This window comes from Topomyia yanbarensis, chromosome 3 (assembly GCF_030247195.1).
Source record: "Topomyia yanbarensis strain Yona2022 chromosome 3, ASM3024719v1, whole genome shotgun sequence".
Classification (NCBI taxonomy): domain Eukaryota; kingdom Metazoa; phylum Arthropoda; class Insecta; order Diptera; family Culicidae; genus Topomyia; species Topomyia yanbarensis.
In genome coordinates, this window is record NC_080672.1 from 378066987 (window position 1) to 378090270 (window position 23284).

The following is a 23284-nucleotide window of genomic DNA, read 5'->3' on the forward strand; positions in this document are numbered from 1 at the left end:
AACAGCATTTAATTCCGTATCCAACGGCCTATTTATGATCAAAATCGGTTGAAAAATGGATGAGTTATTAATTTTTTTCCAAATTAGAAACTTGCTCGCATGAACTTTTAAGGGGACAGTCTCATAGTAAATTTAAAAAAAAACGTTTTTTTTTGCTCAGTTACGTATACATTCAAAAGTATGTGTGTGAACTTTAAACATGAAATTGAATAAAATAACGGAAGATATAATTATAGCATCTTATAGTGCGAGACAATACCTCACCAACCCCTTAAGAGTTCATGCGAGCAGGTTTCTAATTTGAAAAAAAAAAAACTAATAACTCAGCCATTATTCAACAGATATTAATCAAAAATAGATCATTGGATGCGAAATTAAATGCTCTACTTAATTTTTTTTTTTCAAACAAGGACTTTTCCCAATAAAGATATTAATTTTTTTATATTTTTAATGATAAAATATCAAAATAATGGTGACTTTTATATTGTTATCCCAAAACTGCATAGTACTTTTAACAAAAGTACATAACATTGCATACCGTTGGAAAGGGAATTTATTCTTCTTTCCAAAACATTCACAATATTTAAAATCGGTTGAAAAATGATCACGTAAAAAAAAATCAGTGCTGGAAGTTTCGAAAAATCGTTTTTTGCTATAAATCAAGATTTTGAGGGTATTCAACATTTTTCATACATTGTTTTGCGTTGCATTTGATGAGATCTGCAATCATAGTATTGCCTATGAAAATACTCAATTATCCTATATTTCTTCATTTAAGTAAACTGAGTTTGTTAATGAAGGGCACAGAACCTAACTTCAGTAAGCCGAGAATTTGCTGTTTCGACCTCGCCTCATCAGTACCTGGCACTGAACAAGCATCAGATAAGCGCTTATGCAAGTATCCAAATCCTAAAATGTTCGAATTACTAAAATTCAATCTAAGTAAATTGTAATGTAGGATAGTGCTACGCATTGGTTGGCTAGCCGAAAGCCAGGTTCGATTAGTGTCTATTTCTAAGTCAGTGTCAGCTACTGACGAGACGAAGTCGAAGCTTAATTTACCAAATACTCCATGTAAAAATATTGAAAACGAACTATAAAAATAAACTCATGATTTATTTCGGCAGGAGTGGTTGCCCATTTCCATTTATTTGAACCCTTGTCCGGCGGGCTTCCTGAGAAATCTCAGACATGTTCAACATATCACTTAATTCGCTGAATTATTATTGAAATAAATTTATTTAAAAAAAACTCTTTACTAGTAGTTTTTCACCGATCAATTATAACATAGTTTCTGGAATTTCACAAGTCTGATTAAGCGAAAAAGTCGAGTGAAAAAATACTGGAATAGTTAAAAACCCCCATATAGTCCTGCGAAAAACGGAACGAACTACTATTCACGACGAACCTAATCGCGACATCAACGATAACCAGCGAGCTCCTCTTCTGTTTGATTAATGCGTGTGTTCTACCGTGCGGCTCGGGGCAAAAGTTAAATTTAAATCGTTTTTTCTTGTTGTTGTTGTAAATTGTCATAAAAAATCGAATAATGCAAACATTTGTTCTTTCAACACAGCTAGCTTTCCCTCGGGCTGCTAATCGTGCAATTTTGTAACTCACACCACCCGTTTCGCCTGCCCCAGCGTTCGTGAAGTGTGAATTCTACTCGTGTCGCGTTGTTTCTTTTTTTTTGCTCAACCGACTAAGAAAAGCGTGGTTTTCTTGGCGATATGGTGACGATGGGTGGTGGGGTAGATCGGTGGGGTAAATACATTTTTGCATGTTATACTTCAGACCTGGCTCAGTCGGTGGTTGTTGTTGGGGTTTGCTTATGATCTGCTCTCCGTGATAACCACCGTGCTGTGCGTGGTACTTTCTCTCGGTGGACTGCTCTCTACTCTGCTGTTTTCTTTCTTCTCAACTGTAATATCGATGTATGGGAAGCTCACAGCTGAGCCGGAGCGAGGCGAAAATTTTCACTACCACCTCGTTGCTGATTGACTGCCAAACCCGAGAGCATAGATGCCCATGCTCGCGGTTATGTGCTAGCATGCAGTTTGCGTATGATGTTATCACACATCGATTCTTCCGACTGGCGAGTTACGATGGCTTTCCTGTACGTGTGTAGTGGTGTGTAAGGTGTGTAGAGTGTTCATTACGATGCGAGTGAAGAAGAGCTGCCGCTCTTAATTTGTACGAAGTATGGTCGAATCGGATGAACATTGCTGACGGTCACCAGCTGTGGAGAGAATCGTGCTCATCGGTAGTAGTGGTTTGCAAATCGACAGTGTTGGCAGATTTAGATTTTTTTACTGTTATCACTGGCAAAATGTTTGCAAGCAGAGTATTGCGTAGCATGACCTCTAACACAATTCGTAAATTGAAATACAGAACCGAGCATATCTGCTGCAGTAACAGATTTCGCCACGATCGGTAATCACGCTGATCCGATCATGTATGGCAAACTCGATCTCGTATTTTCGCATGTTTTAATTTAATAAAAGTGGCGTGTAGCTCGAAGAATTTTTGTATTTCGGATTGTCTTCGACCGAGTAAACCATTAGCTAGATACTAAATTCAACAAAAAATACACACAACTTGTTTATACGGTTGAAATGACTCCCAACGACTCCTCCCTGACAAATCGACTGGTACAAAAGTTTTGCTTTTTTTGCTGATGGGGACTACACTGAATCGAATTTTTTTCGGGCTAACATGCCAATCTGGCAATATCTGGCTGATCCTCCCTAGCTAACAAAAAATGTGGCTACTGGGACAACATTTTACCTCCGTTCTAACAGCTTTTTTGTCTAGTTTTGTCAGCTTATTTTTTATTTCGATTATAGAGGTTTTAACCTTAAGGTCATTCGCCTCTTCGGGTTAGAAAAATCTCTTATGAAAAATTTCTAACCCTATGTGCGGGGTCGGGACTCGAACCCAGGTGCGCTGCGTACAAGGCAATCGATCTACCAACTACGCTGCGCCCACCCCTCATCAGCTTATTAAATTTTACTAGAAATAATTTTCATTATATATTAAAAGTTCTACAGTTGATTGATTACAAGAATTCCTGAGGGTTATTTGGTTTATTGTCTGGTTCTTTTATAAATTACGATAGAATTAAAGAAAGGATAATTATGAAGGGTTTTTTCAAAGATTGCTGTAAATATCAAGACAAATTACTTTTCAGTTGACTCTTTGATGGCTTATATCTAATGAAACAAGTCAAATCCATGTGAATTTGTTCTTGAGCACATATCACACTGGACGCCTCGTTTAAGAGAAATTTATGAAAAATGATATGAAAATATTGTTGACTTAAGTCTAGGAACAAAAAAAAATTAACATCTTGATTATTTTTAAATGAACTAGGAACTAGGAGTATAAGAACAAAAATAAAATTTAACGCCATTGATTTTTTTTAAATGAAAAGAAAAAAATGTCCCGATATTGTCAACCTAAAATACACAATGATGGGAATAAAACCACAAAACCCGTCATCTTTTCGAAACGAAATTTTATTATTGGGAAGGGTAATTAAATTTGAAATTGTCCTGCACATTTTAAAATTGACTGAAAATACTGTTGAAAGGCTAAATAGAAGGTCATACTTGTTACTTGATGTTGAATCTGTTAAATTAAAAAATAAGGAAATTGAATGGAAAATAATGTAATTTTCATATTAGTGAAATTATTCAAATATGACATGCTACTACTTATAATTCTGTTTTCTTTTCAGGTAATCCTATCATCTTTGGATATATTCAGCTCATAATTACCTGTAGGTATGTCAACTTTGCTGCGTATCATCCATACCACTTATTGTTGCCACTTTTGATACTGACAGTCATTTCAAGTAATACTTTTTTCATTTATCGTGCTCTGAGTTAGTGCATAATTTAGGGTAAATGATTAGGGAAATTAACTAGAGTAAAACTATACATCTTTATTGGTTCAAGAAAAAAAATTTTATTGGTGGGCACGGTCACCATGTTGTATGTGAGGGATTCCATGAGAAACCGGCCGACCGCAAAATATGACCATTATCGATTCGTACGAAACTTTGCAGTTATGTTCGGTTTATGAATCTCCATGATTTCTCCGCCAATTGCAATGTTTTGATATAAGAGCAATTTTTCAAAAGGGCGTAAACGTTTCTACGTGCATTAATTTCAAATTTTTTTGGTTCGATTTCAGTATTTTATTCAGAAAAACTATCCGAGAAGGAGTCACAGAGAATGAATACTTCTGTACGAAAAAATATACACTGAGAAAATGTGTTATTTTTCACAAAAACAAAAATTTATGTTGCAAAAAAAACCATTCTTTTAAATTTTTTATATTTTATCAAAAAAATCTTAAAGAGAAAATAAACATTTTGAATGTATTTGTATGATGGAGAACTTATAGCTAAACAGGTGTTTTTTTAAATGTCATACTAATTAACATACAAAACTGTAATTTTATTACAGAATATAATTCTAAGTGTAATTTGAAATCAAAATGCATCTATCAAAAATTTTATAAAATGCAATAGTTTTCGAAATATTTGAAATTTTGTTCCAACAAAAACAGTTAACTCGTGTAATTATGCCCTTTTTATAAGTTATTCGCGTTATCCCATCATAAAATGTCAACAATCTAATGTTTATCGTTTTAAAAACTTAAAAGAAACACTTTCAGAGTATTTGGTTTATGGAGAAGCCTTCAATAAAAAAGTTTTCCTAACCAAAACTTTTGACATATTCTTTAAAATTCATACTATTTGCAGTTCAAAATACAATTTTATTTTTGAATATGATTCTAAACTCCATTTTAAATCAAAATGCTCATAACAAAAAATTTCTGAAATGGAGTAGATTTAGAGATATTTTAAAGTTTGTTTTAACAACACAATTATTTTATTTTATTACGACTACGCGTTTCTCCATCAACAGCAATAGGTTTTTCAAAAGGCTCATAACATTTCCTGTAACGTTCCTTTTGACGTCAAGGCGATATTGTAAACCATTTGAAAGCTACATGAAAACAACCGAAACACGATTCAACTATATAGTTTAATTTGCAGACCCTATGGTTGAAAAATATTTTAAATGTTTTTGTATAGATTTCAAACGGTTTACGATATCGCCATGATGTCAAAGAGAAAGGTACAGGAAATGTTATGGGCTTTCTGAAAAACCTATTGTTGCTGATAGAGAAACACGAAAAACTTATGAAAAGGTCGTTATAAAATAATATAGTGTTGTCAACACAAAATTTATCGAAAACTACCACATTTTAGACAAATTGTGTTATGGGCATTTTGATTTGAAAATGCGTTTAGAATCATTCAAAAAGAAAATTGTATTTTTGACTGCAAATAGTATGAATTATAAAAAAAATGTCGAAAATGGTTCGACAAAATATTCAGTGTAAAGAAAGGCATCGAATATTAACCCATTTTTGCGCTAAAAAATAATACATAGGTTTATAACAGTCGCTCAGACTATTTCTTATTCGGACTTGACTAAATTTTAGTAAATTTCTCAATGCCCTAGAAATCCCGAGATATGGGATCCGTATCGGTCAGTAGCTAGCAGAAATTGTTGATTGGCGCTACAGTGAAAGCCAAGATGGCGACTTCCGGATACCACAGAACAGTGAGAACCATCATCAATATTGATCTAATTTGAAGGGAGTGGTCAGAAGACATCGGAAATTGAAGATTAGCGGCATTTTGAAATCCCAGATGCTGACTTGCGATTACCACAAAATAGTGAGAACCATCATTAATGTCATTTGAAAGGGGGCTAGTCGATAGCCATCGGAAATTCATGCTTAGTCCCAATTTGATATCCAAGATCGCGACTTCCGGTTACCACAAAATAGTAAAAAACGATAATTAATATCGGTGTCATTTGAAAGGGGGTGGTCTGGAGACATCGGAAATTGACGAATAGCGCCATTTTGAAATCGAACATGGGTACTTCTCGTTCTCTGCAAATCAAGTGTACCATCATCAATATTGCTGTCATATGGAAAAAGGTGATCAGTAGTCATCGGTAATAGAAATCAAAGATGTCGACTTCTGGTTACCAGAAAATAGAGAGAACCATCATCAATATTGGTGTCATCTAAACGGAGGTGGTCAGTAGACATTGGGAATTGATTATTAGCGCAATGTTGCAATCGAACATGGCGACTTCGGGTTAACATAAACAGTGGAAACTATCATCAGAATGGGTGTCATTTGAAAGGGGCGGTCAGTGGACAACGAAAGTTGATAAATAAAGCCATTTTGAAATCGAAGACGGCAACTTTCGGTTTCCAGGAAATAGAGAGAACCAAGATCAGTATGGGTGTCATTTGAAAGGTAGACAACGAAAGTTGATGATTAACGCCATTTTGAAATCCAAGATGATGACTTGCAGTGACCCCAGAACAGTGAAATTCATCATAATGGACCATTGTCGGAATCATATGAATAATTTAAAAAAAATAACAGGTACACTTCCTCTAATTTCATGCTGGATGCATTACAATGGCGCATTGTGAAGCGAAAAATTTGTTACTTGACAATGTTGTTCATTTTTTTAAATTCTGAAAGGAAAGCTGCCTCGACATTTATGTGCATAGGTACAGCACTAGAAATGCGTTGGATGCAAGAACAATACTTTTTTTACTTCATCACAGAATCGTCTTCTGGGAATTCCTTGTTGAACTAGGAATGAGTTTTTTTAAATGCGATGTCTAGATAGATTAAACTAGCAGCGCCATTTACGGAGTTCAAAACACTTTTACACATGTAATATCTGTTTTTTATTTTTGGATTTGCATATCTTAATGTTATTTGATTAACTGCATCATACCATGAGAATTGTAGTTTTTCCTCTCCTTTTAACTGCATTTAGATATGTTACATTAGGTTGGATTTTTGTTACTAATTTATTAGAGTTATTAAAAAATGTCCACAGAAGTGAAAGCCACGCACGCTTCTCATGCCTAAACATTCGTGAAGGTATCAAGGGCGATGTTTTATTGGCACGCACGTTTCATATTTCGGATATACGTGATGCGTTTTTATCGCTACGACATCTGACAACATACTTCCGTAGGTATTTCTAAAGTACGGACAGACTCAACTGGGTTTGCGCCTACTGAAAGGCAGGGTTTAGTTGGATACTTTGGTTGGTGAGAAAATTGAGTTAAGTTATTATTCAGAAGTATTCAGAACATACACTTAGGTTCGATCGACTGGTGAAAATAATTTTTAGTCAAGTCTCTCCTCAGCAGCAGTTTGAGCGGCTGTATTTCTACTATTCATTTTCGCAGAATCGAAAGAAGATGGGGTATTTTATTTACGCGTCCTTAAATTTTTTTCATTTGTCACGTAAGGGCTTTGTTTTTAATGTTTTGTTTGGTATATATTTCGTAACGAAAGCGGTAGTGAAAAGACGAAGGTTGAATTTCCTCGTACATTGAACAGATATGCGAATGTTAATCCCTGCTCAACTAATTTGTGCAAAGAAGAATGACTAGATTCCTCTCTATCTCCACGCGAGACAAACACAGATGGGACTGGCGACTCCTCTCCTCCCATCCTCTATAACGAACTCATCAATAAAGGAGGTTATAACTACTAGAGGGAACCAGAAGCTGTTAGCACTGATGCATTATTATCTCGCTCCTATGATACTATTAGTTTAGGGTTTGTGAAACTTTGGGTGAGCGTCTATAAGCAAAGAACGTTTGGTTATATGCGTGGAGAAAAATGTGTTCAGCTTTGTCACCGCATTATTTTCTTTTTATATTTTTCCTACTGGAGCTGTAGAGCAGGGTTCCCGGAAAGGCTTCCTGTCAGAATCAGTCACTACAGTTGAAGACAAGACGGAAATGTCACCCTTTAAAACGCTACTTAAGGCCAATTGTGATATTGAGTGTACGGTTCAGATGTGCGGGCGTAAGGGCTCTACGATCGCGTGGAAATGAGCGTATATTTATTCGCGATTGAGAATCAGATCATGCAGTTCAATGGTGTTGACTAAATCATCGGGGCGTTTTTCTGTTTTTGAAATCATGTGCGTAGTTGTACGTTGATGATTGTTGATTACATGTTCACCTTTGTGTATCGTGGTGAGGGGCTCGAGAGTTTGTACGTTAACTTGTCCGATCGTGTGGCCATTTGCATATTTACATGTGTTCTTGCATGGTCGCCCGAACCGTGAATATGATACTAAATTTTCAGCGTTCGATTCAAATGCTAGATGAGAGTGAGTTTCGCCATGTCACTAGAGTTCCCGGTCCGGAAACGTGGTGTCTAGTAGATGAGTTATTTTTTTTTTTGTCCAACTGAATGCATGAGGTTGGTAGATTCACGTTTGAGACTTTTGTAAATTTATAAGTGCTAAAACGTCTCCTTCATCACCGGGGTGTTATCAAGTTTGCGAGATCGCAGGTGCAGGTGTGCGTGAACGATCGCGAAGGGATGAAGCGTTTGTATGTTAATGTGTTGTCCGCATGTATAAATTTGATTTTGTAACCGTGTAGCTATTTGCACTTTCGCGTTTGTTCTTAAATGTTCTCGCGGACTGGTCATGTTGTCTATTGAATATGAACGTAATTTGTTGTTGGTCCAACTGAATGTGTGGTCCTATGTTGCTAGGGCTGAGTTAGAGACTTCCGGGTGCATACGATTCTTGATCGCGCGAACATGGGTGCTTGTAGGTTAACATTTGACACCCCGTGTTTGTAAATTAATACGTGCTGAATGGTTCACTTTATCATCTGGTTTGTTTTCTTCGGGAGGCCCGGCATGGGACACTCCAAGTTTATGAAAGTCCAGAGAGAACTTGGCGCTTTGCACATTATTTTCACCATGGTAAGTGAAGATATAGTAGTCGTAGCCAAAGTTTCTATGTGATATAATCATTGTAATACTGCAATTCGGGAAGGTCGGATTGGATAAATTAGGGTATAATGAATTTACCGACGCAGGTGAATCATCCATTCCCGGACAGCACAGTATGATGAAAGTCTAACAGAATGCAATTGTCGTTAATGGTAACTATACAACATTTGCTGCAGTTAGACGAGTTTGATTGCATGTTACATGTGTTTTTCTATTCTACTTCATTAGTCTCTTTCTTTTCTATTATTTCTATTTATTTTCTATTAGTTTGTTTTTCCATACACTTCTAATCAAGCTCTTTGTATCTTTTTTTCTTTATCGGCATATTATGATTCCTTTTATTAGTATATACCTACTATACGCTATCTATACTCATATACGTACAAACGCTCATTGCCTTCACGATAACACAAACCTGGTCACAAACGCGACCATGCAATTGCTATAATCCACACATAATTACACACACGATTTCGCCAACGTAAAAACACCCCGGTGGTTAAGTAAACGTAGTACCTTTAATCTTCCAAAGGCGGTCTCAAACATTAACGCACCACTCACGCGATCATGAAGCGGTCACGTCCGGAAGTCATACCTCGGTCCTAGCAGTCTGGACTGATGTCTTCAGTTGAACCAATAAAAACGTGACACTCATACTCACTAAACAACACGTTCCATGTTGACATGACCTGGAACTCCTGAGGAAACGGACTCTCTTCTACCATCTGTATCATACACTTAAAATTAAGCAACAGATTCACGGTCCGCGCGAACATTCAAGAATACACGCTACATCGTTATAAAATCGAAATTATACTCGCGAAGTCACATTCACGTGACAAACACGTTAATATACAAATGCTTGAGCCCTTCGCGATCATCCACGGCACCTACACCCGCGATCTCGTAAACATGATAATATCGTAAATAAGATAACGTCCAGGTGATAAAGCGAATGTCTCAGCTCTAATATATTTTCAAACGCGGTCTCAAGCGTGAGCCTAAAAACTCTCGCGCTCGCACGATCATGAATTAATGTTTCTATCCTTGATATCAGCAGACTAGGTCCATGTCTTCAATTGGACCAATTAAAAAAAGAAAGCGCTCATATCCACTTGACACCACGTTACATGGCGACATGACCGGGGATTCTAGTGACATGTTGTAGCTTACTCCCTGTCAGAATGTGAATTGTACACCGAAAACTAACTATCAGAATGAAGGTCCGCGTGACCATCTAAGAACGCACGCGTATATAGGAATGGCCACACGGTTACAAAATCCAGTTTTGTACACGCGGAGTCATATGCACGCGAGCACACGTGACAAACACGTTAACATACGAACGCTTAAGCCCTTCGCGATTAACAACGCACACCTATGCTTGCGATCACGCAAACGTGATAACATCCCGGTAATAAGATGAACGTTTTAGCACTTACGTAGTTTCAAACACGAACCTACAAACGTCCGTCGCGATCACGTCCGGAAACCATTACCCTCTGTCCTAATAACTTAGGTCCATACATTCAATAGGACCAATCAAAAAGAAAAGCTCATATCCACTAGAAAACACGTTTCATAGCGACATGTCCGGGAACTCTAGTGATATGGAAGATCTCACTTTCATCTAGCATCTGAGCCGTACACCAAAAATAAAGTATTAGATTCACGGTCCGCGCGCGATCATCCAAGAACACGCGCGAATGTGCGAAAGGCACACGGTTATAAAATAGAATTTATACACGCGAAGTTACATACATGTTAGCACACGCGACATACAAACGCACACGCGATCGAACACGTTAACGTACAAATGCTCGAGTCCTTCGCGATGATACACGCGATCGCGAAGTCCCTACGCCCGCACATACCTGAACCGTGCAATGAATATCACATTCAGAATCACGGTCCGCTACAATTGGCCTAAAGCAGTGTTTTATTGAGCGCCATTGCCTGTTTCGTCTGCAAATTGTAGTATGTGATTCTGACGGGGAGCCCTTCCGAGAACCTAGCTCTACAGCTCCAGTAGGACAACTCTCGAAAAAAAAGAATGCTCATCAAAATATTTTTCATAAGAAATAAAGATTGGACAGCTCTGTTCTTTTGAAATTTTTTACGGCGCATGGTTCTGAATATATTCATCCTGAATTACCTCGATGTACCTTTCTAGAACTTAAAGAATAGGCAGGAACGGCTACGAAGTCTGTCGAAACAGAAGGTCAAGTTCCGCAAAATTTAGTACCAAGGCGTTGCTTTTCATTATTTGATTCCCGAATTATTTCTGTCTTTCAAGTTTACATACATTTTATTTTTTTGCTTCCTTAATTCGTTGATTTGTTGGTTTGTGGATTGTTGAATGTCTGATGGTTTACCTCTTGATTCGATGGTTTCAATAGCTATTATTTATTGTTCGCTAATTCCTTGACTCGTATGGATTTCAGGACCCTAACCTCTACTCAATCGCTATTCCTAGTTTCTTAGCGTCACTTGTTGGATTTTCAGAATACAAATCTCGTTCGCTTTGTAATGCAGGATAGGATTTTCACAAATCAAATATCTACTATTCCAATTTGCTATATTTCTCCCTGACATCACACAGGACTAGGCGACATCACGGAGGACTTGCTCAGAAACACGAATAGTTTTTTTTTTGGAGCTTGCGTCAATCCTGGCACTAAGTTAGTGTCGGACTCTGATGAGACAAAGTCGAAACTCAAATCCTTATTGAAACCATAAATCCCAATTGAAACCATAAATTTCAGTTTTAGTTTTCTGTGGCTTTTAAATAGCGGAAACCCAATTTCGTTTTCGGGTAGATTAAAAATCCGACAAAAATGGCATCATTGGCCACAACGGACTATTCGCAATTTGCCGTCGTCGCAGTCATCAGCACGCACAATCTAAGTTGCGTACCAGCTCTCTGGCAACCACTGCCACCGGCCATCAGCAGGGATGATGCTCTGCTGCGGTAACCATGTAGCGCCAGATTCGTTGTCAGTATTCGTTCTTCTGTCGTCGCGGCGACTAGTTTTCCGAACTGAACCATCTGTCTCTCTCGCTTAGTACCACGAAAGGATACGCGTTTAGTGAGAAATCAACCACCACGGCCTAGGACAGTCGTCCCCGGTTCCTTTGCTGTGTCGCGTTTGTCGTACGACATTTGATTGTGTCCCTATTCTCGCCGCCACCGAGGATAGAATCGTATTTCACGGTAGACTTCTAATCGAATATTTTTGATCAAGTTTCGCGTCATCGTTCGAGCTTTTCCCGGCCGACAGTAGCCGTTGTCAAGCGGCCAGGAAGATACGACCAAGCGTAAAGGATTGCTGATGCAGTTTGCGAAGCGAAAACAAGTAAATTTTGCTAAGTAGGGTGATGAGCCTATTTGCACCATGTTTCTATTATCACCCTACCCATTTGAAGCCGTTGGTTAGAGCAGTGTCTGCCATCTTTGTTCAACGCATTGAGTCAAATGGTAGCGCAACAATAGGGGCACTCGATTCGAGTTTTCATTGTGCTCAAACACGAGAATTTTACTGTTTTCAACGCATTTGTGTTATTATATTGGTTCTTAACAACGAAGCAAAGCGGTTCATGTCAATTTTTACGCATTCCATTGATTGTAAGGCAAGAAATTACCGAATTAGTGAGGCACCTTGCTTAGTATGGTGAAAATAGGCTCATCACCCTACCTATTTTTAAAATTGAAAATTAACCGTAAAGAGTGAACTACTGCTGCTGCTTCAGCCAGCCGCCTACATAAGTGTGTGAGGGAAGGCGGGGTGGGCTGCCGATTGAGAATGATACACGTGAGAAGGGATGTGAGTGAGTGAATGTATGGTACAGTAGTGAGTGGGTTGACGAGACAGTGAGAAAGTAGTCTGACTGCGTCACAAGGATTTCAACACCCTCTTCTTAGCAGCCGTTCGTTTCGGCGGAGAAAGATCCCCCTCTTCGGTACGGGAAAAGCTAGTGAGTTTTGCGAATCACAAACCAAAACCGTGAGTGTATGAGAATTTACAACTTGTGGGTGGAGTGGGGTGTGTTTGGAGAACGGACGAGTATCCTTGTTGTAACATCCGGGAAATCCCGTCACTATTTACCGTGAGAGCAAGAGAAAAAGAGACAGGGTTCGTGCTGGTATATGTGTATGGACGTTAGAACTAACAGCAAGAATCGGCGTACCACCAGAACACCAGAGATAGGGGAGCCAAAATAAATAAATTATCCGTAACCTATATTTTCACATTCCTTTGCTCCTCGCTGGTCGGGTGTTTAGCGGAGAAATTTTCATCGATTTTATGGATTACGACAGAAAGGATTGCGTAGTGGAATGTTTTGTTTGGGGTTAAAAGGTTTGCGTTGTTTGCCTGGGATTGTGATCTCACAGATTATTGGGCTCAAGATTTATGCTGAGCTTGTATGTTACTTATAGAATTAACAGTCAAACATGGCTGCATGAAATTACAAGCTTCTAACTTTTCAAAACAATTAAAAAAAATTGTTCTATCGAATTAATATTCCGAGCTGGAAAAACCCAGGAATATTTTACATGATACAGGAACGAAACCACAAGAGAAATGTCCGTTAAAATGAAAGTAAAAGCGAAGTAAGTAAACAGTAATCGTAAATGATTGCCAGTCCTGAACCGGTCGTGATTCGGTAGATGAGGTGACTCGCGAAAAACAGCCAGCAAGTGGTGTAGCCCGGTGAGTCTTGATGAGGTTTTTGCCACTCTCACTTGTTTTACGGCGTGGCACCGTGTGATTATTCCACTGTCACGATTGGCCCGGCTGTTATAATAGATGCGTGTGAGAAGATAATATTCATCAGGAAGCAGTAGCCGAAGGAACGCTAAATCACGCCAACCAGCAACAGGGGTGGGTGGTGTTTGGCGATCTACCGCGAAGTGATTTCTATTACAGAATATATGTCGTAACTCGAGAACTATGGATGGTTTTTTGGCTGTGGCGTATCCAGAAATTTCGTTAGGGGGGTTGTTGTAGTTCGTCGTATTTTTAGAATCATAAATTTTTCAAAACCGAAGAGTAAATGCAGAATTCTCTTGACATTTTAGTGTACTATTTTACACCCAAAAAATAGTTTTTTTTTTGTTGAAGCAACATCGTATTTGTTCAGTCTGCTTCCATTCAGCGAAAGCAATTGACACGGAAAGCTCACAATCGAAACGGGGGAAATATATGGTTGAACAGCCGCATGACCGTCAATTTCGTTTCGACCATAAAGATTGTAGCGATCGATGTAACATTTGGTGACTAAGATGAGTTTTCTCGGCGGTGTACAGATTACGGCGATTGTTAACTTCAGGAGCTACAAATTTGGGTACCCCGAAAAAGCGCTTATTGAAAAATAAAATGCAACGAATGAAATTAGCATTCGAAGAATGCCAAAGTATCCCGACTCCTGCGGTTGAAGGAAAAGGGTTCAAAGCCGTTAAAAAACGTTAAGTCTAGACCGACATGAGAAAAGGACAGAAGTCAAAATAAGAGTCTCTCTTTGTTTACTCTCTCTCTTCCGTCAATAACTCGGCCGCTTCTATGTTTGCTCCTTACCTCTTGGCATAATACGCTAGACGACATCAGAGTCTTTCAAAATGTATTGAAATCATTTTGGAAAGTTTTATGTTGACGCCATAATAATCGAAAGAGTCTAGAAGTTTGCTTATATCATTCTACTCCACGCTTTCTTGATTCAAACCCCTTCTCTGCCCTGAGTACTGTGGCTATCTATAAACATTTCATATTTTCCAGTTGCTTGCTAAATGAACGTTCCCAGAACATTTTAAAAGAATAATTATTAAGTTCATACAATTCAATTCGATCGTATACGAAATGCTCTACTAATTGAATCCAACAGCACAATCTATCTCATCTGAAACACCGACATCGAATATTACCAAATTTATGCCCCAATATAGAGACGCTCTCTTCGTCAAAGAGAATGGAAGATTTTTCCTAGGCATTCACAACAGTGCTCGAGTGGTGAGAAGGCGGTTGAAACACCCCATTCGTTCATTCGTGACCCTACAACCTGAACCTGCTTAGTCTCAGACCACGCTGTGTACTTATGACGAATAGTCACCCGCGTTTTCTTCACTGCATACAGATTGCAGATTTTTAATTAATATCTCCTAAATGAACGTTAAATTTCAACGATTAAAATAGGTTTTTGTTTCTGTAACTCGTCACAGTACACGAAAAAACTCTCCCTCCTATCACATAGTTTCCGTAGTTCTATCTTTGATGGCCACAAGAATATAGTTGTTGAACTGTATTGTATGGGAGTTAATCAATAAAAAGGCAGCGATATTCGTATATTCGTTGAATAATAGAATACATCATTCTTTCTATCATGAGCCGTTCATCAAAGTGTATATTTTCTTCTTGGACAATTGTATCATGATATGTATGTGAGAACCAATCTAAGATATTGTGCGTTATTCATTTTTTAATACAAATTACATTGATTTTGAACAAGAGTGTTGAACCTATTTCAGTCATCTGTAATTTATCGGTTGTAGGTAGAATATTGAACGCGAGTTGAGTTTCCACGTGCAAGCATTCGATCTGCTTCTTTAATTTGAGCAAAAAACCAGAATAAAACCAACGAAGGCCATCCTCGCCAAAAAATAAGTTCCGTTAACCTATTATGTCCTAGCGTAAGAAATTTCATGCGCCAAAAAACATCACATTTCTGAATCATACTTGTTGGCACAATAAAGACGTTTTCAGAGTTTTGGTCTTCTGTGAACGTTAATTAATTATAAATTACAATGTGTACATTGTGTTTTCGAATGTCAAAACAAAAAAATTAGGGTGTTTCTTAAAAATGGTTTTCTTTGCATAAATTTTGCAGTTTTGATTTTTCATTAAGATCACTTTAGAAATACTTTCAGATATTTTGAAGGAGAACAATTTGTCTTAATGAACAGAACCTCTAGCTTCTCTCGTTAGAAAGTTATATATACTTTTTACTAAAAATAAACTATTTTTTGAGTAATTATTGCAAGATGTAAAAAAATATCGTATTTGACATTTTTTGGTGATCTATACTACAAAGCATGTGGCAGCAACGGTATTCAATGTTAAGTGTCCTAATCGAAGATAATGCTATTTGAAAAAGTTATATTTTTTATATAAAAATCCTCATAACTTTGAAACGAAAAAGTTTAGTACTTGGTGTTTTAAAGCAAATTGTGCGTCATAAAATAATCTTCAAGTTGTCCAAAGGGTACTTTCGTGTAAAATAAAAACTACACAAGTTATAGAAATTAAGTTAACTTTTTTTAAGTAACACCTCAAAGCTTACATTTGGATTTCTCGTGTAATGGAAAGGATAAAAGCTAGAGCTTGCATGTCTTCAGGAAATTTGTCTAAAATGTGTTGTTCTACAACTTCATCGAAGTCAGTAAAGCTCTATCTCGAACCGTTAAAAAGTTCAATTTTAAATATTACTAAAATTAGAACCACCCTAGCTCCTGTTTAAACAAAAAGAAGGACCTTGCAGAATACAAGAACTTTGCCAAACATATTGTAAGGCTAAGTCATTTAATTGCGTTGCGTTGCGTTGCGTTGCGTTGCGAAGCACGGTGCTATTCGTAGATTGCATACTAACGATTATCATGTTGCCTATAGGTAGCTCAACTCATCTTGCTTGTGGGATAAATGATCGGGAATGAACTTTATCTCTTATGAGTTCAGTAAACCAATAGCATGAGAATCGTTATAGCCGGCCACGACCATCTTCACCGATACTTAGGATAGGGTAGGAAATGTTGATGTAATACCTACTTAAGGAAGGCCCCCGACTCAGCGACGCTTCCATAGGTATTACGGAGTTGGATTGAAGGACAGGTACAGGTCTAGGATTCGCCACAAGCAGGCAATACGACCACAAAATGAATGTTTTATGCGATAGGATGGTTAATCTCCGAGTACACGTATACTCGGAGCCAAAAGATATTTAGTAATGATTTTTCTTGTATTTAAACTCTGGATAGCCGGCCATCGAGAGTGATTTAGTTTTCCCCTAAACTACAGCAATTTGAACTCCAAACAGCCGGCTGTAGGAGTATTGCTAAAAGCGCGAGCTAGTCTGATATCAATATTCGTTTGAGAATTGGGTAGTAGGAACACAAGTCAAGATTATTTTTAATATGCACTTTCATTGTTTTGCCTTTCTCACACAAAGAAAGGCCATGCAATCACTGTAAAAATCGACTCCCCAATCGAGGCCCGGAGGGCCGAGTGTCATACACCACTCGACTCAGCTCGCCGAGATCGGCAAATGTCTGTGTGTGCATGCACGTGTGTGTATGTGTGTGTATGTGTGTGTGTCATTCAAACTCACACAACCCTCTCAGAGATGGCTGAACCGATCTTCGCAAACCCAGCCTCATCTGAAAGGTACAACGCTCCCATAAGCTGCTATTGAATTTCCAGCTGATCCGACCCCCGGCCCCGGAGCCACGGGCTGAAGAGCGCGGTCACACAGCAAACTCCCATACAAACTGGCACCACCATGTTGTCCAAATGATGCAAAACATATCAAAAATGATGCAACACCACTCCAGTTTGCGGGTCCGGACCACCAATGATCAATCAAAGCAGCCCCGACCACACCGGCCACCCATGACGGCCCATGACGCCCCCGGGGAACCCGCCAAGTTCCCAAGCCAACATCACACCCACTCCCCAACGAACTCTCCATCGACCCCCACAAACCCGACTTCAAATGAAAGACACAGCAACACCACTGACCGCTGCCGAACCTCATTCGGTTCCGACTCCCGCCTCCGGAGCTACAGGGGTGTCAGCAAGGACACACTGGAACTTCCCATATTAACCGGCACAATCGCAACACCTCAGAGGCCAAAAACCACTGAAATGATCACCAAACCACCTCCAATCGCAGATCCAGATCACCGACCGCCAATCAAACATTCCCCGAACATACCGTCCACCATCGACGATTCCGGAAGTCCGGAACTTCGGGCACACTCCACAATCAAAGTCACACCGGCTCCTCGGCGATGATCGAACCGACCCCCCCAAACCAAGTCTCAAATGGAAGGCAAAACATGCAGTTGAGCACTGCGCCGTTTATTTCTCGTCCCTGTGGTGAGCCGTTTAGGTGCTGATTCCCTGAGCCATTCAGCTCATGTTTCCGTGAGTCATTCAGTTCCCGGCCTCATCACAATCCGCTTGGATAGTGCTCAACGGTGAACTCATCCTACTCCGACCTATGGTTCCCCGACGGAGGAATTTCCCCCGACACCGATACCCGCTTTCTTGAGCCATTTAGCTCTACTAAAATCTTCCAGCTTTACCGCTTATCCTGCTCCGATTAAGAGTTCCCCGACAACGGAATTTCTTTCGTTATCGGTGTTTGTTTCGTGAGCCAATTAGCTCCCCTTTTCGTCACTATTCTGTCGGGTAGTCCACGGCGCCGAATCAGCCCTATCGTGAATTCCCCGGCGGCAGACCGCTCCCGATACCGATGCACGTTTATGTGAGCCATTAAGCTCCCAGCCTCGTCTACTCGGTCTAGTCCCCGGCGGTGGACCTAGCCTACTCAACGGCCAGCCAGCAGATGCTGAGGTCCATCCAGCGATTCCGGGTAGAGCGTAGCTTCCGGTTCACTGGCGCCCCAACGAACCACTTCTGGCTATTCGACGCGGTCTACACGGTCTAATCCTCGACGGTGGATCTAGCCTACTCACGAGCTACCCGGTAGAGTGTCGAGGTCGGTCCGACGATTCCGGTGGAGCCTGGCGTCCGGTTCGCTGGTGCCCCGACGACCCGAGCCCGGTGCTACATCGCGTACTACTCAACTGGTCCCCGGCGGTGGACCCAGTCTACACCGTCGGTGAGATTCCCGGCGGCGGAGTTTCTCCCAAAACCCTATTTGTGGTTCCACTGCGCGTTCTAACCAATGTCGTTACTTTGTTGGTCCCTTCGCCACTTCCTTTGCAGCTCGGAGAGTATACTCGTAACAACTCTGTTGACAGCGTCCCAGATATGCTCGTTGTGGCACATCTCTTCGACGATATTATTCACTGTTATATCAGGCATATTCCTTCGGACTTCTTCGAATCTGGGGCATTCGAAGACCCCGTGTTCCGGTGTCTCTTGCACGTTCACACACTCCGGCCAAAGGGGTGACGAAGCGTGTCCAAACCGATATAGGTATTTCCGGAAGCATCCATGCCCGAACAAAAACTGCGTCAGATGGAAGTTCACCTCTCCATGCTTCCTATGTACCCAAGTAGACACATTTAGGATGAGTCGGTTGGTCCACCTTCCTTTCTCCGCGTAATCCCACTCTTGCTGCCACTTAGCCAACGAGTCCGCTCGAACCAGTCTCCTTGCATTACGTTCATTTCTCCGCTGGTAGCATTCTACGTCCTCAGCCAGAGTGATGCAGATGGGAATCATCCCGGCAATTACGCATACCGCCTCCGACGATATCGTTCTGTACGCACTTGCGACACGAACAGCTATTAGGCGAAAAGTGCTTGTCAACTTCGTCCGGTTCCGCTTTGAGTTCATCGCAGCAGCCCAAGCCGGTACGCCATATCTCAGGATTGAGGATGAGACATTCGCCAGGAGACGTCTCGTGCTGCTTCTTGCCCCTCCGTGATTCGGCATGATCCTTGCCAATGCGCTAGTTGTCCTCGCAGCCTTCTCACATACATAGTCGACATGGCAGTTGTAATTCAACTGATCGTCAACCATCACACCCAGGTGCTTCAGCGCGCGCATCGATGGAATGGATTGTCCCCCGACGTTGATCTCGAGACGCTGGATTTGCTTACGATTGCTAACCAGCACTACCTCAGTCTTGTGGTGAGCCAGCTGCAACCTGACGTTAACCATCCAGGTTTCCACGATGCCTATTGTCTCTGCCGTCAGCATCTCCACCTCCTCAAGGGTCTCGCCCGTTATCGTCAGGACAACATCATCTGCAAAGCCGACGATCTCCACTCCCCTGGGCAGTTCCAGTGTTAACACTCCGTTGTACATAAGATTCCAGAGCGTTGGGCCGAGTATGGAGCCCTGAGGTACTCCCGCCGTTACCCTAATCGACCTCTGCCCCGTGTTCGTTTCGTAGACCAGTACTCGGTTCTGAAAGTAACTTTTCAGAACCTTGCACAGATAGTCCGGAACCCGCATTCTATGCAGCGCTACGGCGATGGCTCCCCAGCTAGCACTGTTGAACACGTTCTTCACGTCTATCGTTACCACGGCGCAGTAGCGATTACCCCTTCTCTTTTGCTTCAATGCTTTCTCCGCGTTCGCGATGACGATGCGGATGGCGTCCACCGTCGATATTCCTTTCCGGAACCCGAACTGTCTCTGCGATAGTCCGTTCTCACTTTCAGCGTAGGTCGTCAGCCTGTATTGTAAGGCTAAGTCATTTAATTTTAGAAAAACTTTAAAATTCCTGCTAAAATCACATTCTGGACCAATGTGCACTAGGGTGGGACAAAAAATAGATTCCAGCTCCGAGCAACTTTTTAGGTACCATTTGGGTCCTAGAACAACTGTGCAAATTCTTAGCTCGATCGGTGAAACTATATTTTTGCGCCCACTGTTCAAAGTTTACATGGGATTTTGTATGGGAAAGTTAACTTTTACAAAATAATTCCTCCAGGAGTCACCCATTACTTCCTAAAAATAAATCGTTATGTGGCTTGTATAGGAAATTTAACAAAGAAAAAAAGTCTCGAAAATCACGAAACGATCTGATGCTAGAGAAAAAAGTTATTAAGCAGAAACTGATTGATGCTCTGACGATTGATAAAATATTCGTTTTTTTCTAGCACCACTGCTGTTGGTTGTCCAATTATACGCAATTTTGTTTTAATCCTCTCTTAACGTATCTAAATCGTTTATCTATACTATTTGGCCACTTCGCAAGGTTTTGAGGGATACATTGAGGCTTCTTTTGTACATAATAAGAGAAAGTTAAAAATGTTGCATATAATAAAACTGTCAGAAGCAGTGATGCTATGAAAAGTGAAATTTTCATCAATCTTCAGGGCATCAATCGATTTTTGCTTAATAACTTTTTCCACAAGGATCAGATCGTTTTACAGTCTTCTAGACTTTGTTTCCCTGACAAATTTCCTATAAAAATCAGACATCTGTTTATTTTTAGGAGATAACGGGCGACTCTTGGAAGAATTAATTTGCAAAAGACAATTTTCCCATACGAAATCCCATGTAAACTTTAAACCGTGGGCGCAAAAATATAGTTTCACCGATCGAGCTAAAAATTTGCAGAGTTGTTCTGGGAGCTGAATGGGACCCACAAAACGTCCTATATGAACCGAAACGGAAAAGTTTGGACTTTAGTCCACCTTTTCATTTCATTACATCGTTCTGGATGTATATTTTATAGTTTCATGATGAATTTTGTCAAAAATAAACTGGTTTTCTTGGTATATGGAAGAATACATAAGGTGGTTCGTTATTTACCGATAATGTAAATAATATCGATAATCGATTGCTCACCGGAAAAATGTTTTTGTCTATCTGTAATTTTTAATATTCATATTTTTTCAGACAACACTACTATTAGCTGTGTATTGAATGATAAAATTAAGTTTTTGGAGTATAAGGAGAACAGAAAAATGGGTTTATTTGAACATGTAATAGAAAAATTAACCTAAAAATTTCAATATGACTTTAACTAACTTTGTCCCTCGATATCCTTCCCGAACTTCTTTTCAAATAGGTCGTTGGGCTGTCCAGTTTCACTTAAACTAGGATTCAGCTGCGCATCTCTGCGCCCAGACTGCCTAGAGAATCTAAGATTTTGTATATGTTCAACGGGATAATGCAAGACAAAAAACTTTATATCACATTGTCAAATTATATTAGGTTAATAATTACTACTGATATCGAAACTATACAGGGTGTTTGGTTCATGGTTAAGAATCTCTCGGGGGGTGATAGACTGCCATATTTGGAGAAAAAAATTGTTCTACACATACCATCAAATCTCAACCGTTACAGAGTTATTGAACTTTTTGTGTAAAAAACTTATTTGTCTTAAAATACCTCTAACTTTAAAAGTATTCTTTGTATTTTAAATGTTTCAGTTCCATTCGAAAGGTGAGAAAATTTCCTATTGAATGGTGTTCTCATATCTTTTAAGTAATAAGTTTTAATTACCTTTTAGCTGTAAAGTAGTTGAAAGTTAGTGTTTTTGAAGAGGTTTTTGCTAATTTTCTCGAAATAATGAAGTATGATTATAGCAATATCTATTATCCAAAAGTTGGATTTTTAGACGATTCATAATTTGTTCTTGGACGTCATATTTCTATCTCTTCTCTTTTCTTTGTGATTTCATTACTATACTTTTTCCTGTAACCGACTTGCAAGTGCTTAAAAGACTCTAATCTAAAAAATATGCTTTATATCGTTATTTACAAGATTTGATTGGAAAGCTGAGAAAATTTCCTATCAGTGTATGTACAAATATCTTTTAGTTAAGTGTACTAAATGATTTTTTTACTAACGAAATAACTCAAAATTTGTGTTTTTGGAGAGTTTTTTAATTATTCTAATTATTAATCAACCAAATTTTGTTGTTACTATTGTTCATTTGATGCCCCTAATGTTCTCTATAACTTTTTATTTGACACTTTGTCTATATCTCTTTTAATTTTGCTGCTATTTAATAGTTAACACAGCATGACCCCGCCACAAATGTAGTGGGTTCGAAATCGTTATTTTTGCATATGAAACGATGTGATAAAAACGATTTTGCGTCGAAACCAAAAGAGATAATTGAATGGAGTCAAAGAAAGAACTGTAGAACTTGCTGAGATGCATTATTTCCATGATAATAATGGTGATGTTTATTATTTACTATTTTAAGAAAATTAACGAAAATGCTAATAATAGCACTAACTTTAAACTAATTTGCTTTTAAAAGAATACTAAATTCACTTAACTGAAAGGTATTAATACTTTTTCCACTGTAAAATTTTCCTGGCTTTCGAATAAAAATGAAAAAAAAGTACAATAAGTGCCATAATTTTTCAATTAGAGCTGGTACTAGTGGAAATAAGATAAAAATATCCATGTTGAATAACCCAAAATCATGAAAATAAGAAAAGGTAAGTGTATCATGTCAAAGAACGAATTAAGCAGCACACCAAGACTAACAATCTGAATTATTAAAAGGATGAGGTTAACTATTAGGATTTTCAAGAAATGAACGAAAAATCGTTCAAAATTGTTTAATTTTCAATTAATTACTTTGAAAAGGCTACTTAAACCCATTAGCTGAAACTTGTGAGGACATCACTCAATGCGAAATTTTCTCACCTTTCGAATGGAACTAAAACATTTAAAA

The 23284-nt window shown here is 39.2% G+C and overlaps 1 protein-coding gene across 6 annotated transcripts in view; it reads left to right on the top strand.

The window, feature by feature from the left end:
• The window catches only part of LOC131688148 (protein boule), a 128068-nt gene that overhangs the window by 20214 nt on the left and 84570 nt on the right, over nucleotides 1-23284 (top strand). The window contains exon 1 of one of the 6 annotated variants that reach the window (XM_058972310.1): nucleotides 3762-3785. The exons of 4 other annotated variants lie outside the window; for them this stretch is intronic. The gene's annotated coding sequence lies outside the window, so the exon portion shown is untranslated. Of the gene's footprint in view, nucleotides 1-3761; nucleotides 3786-11953; nucleotides 12247-23284 lie in introns of those variants that run through there. One more of the 6 variants, XM_058972309.1, reaches the window with a different exon arrangement.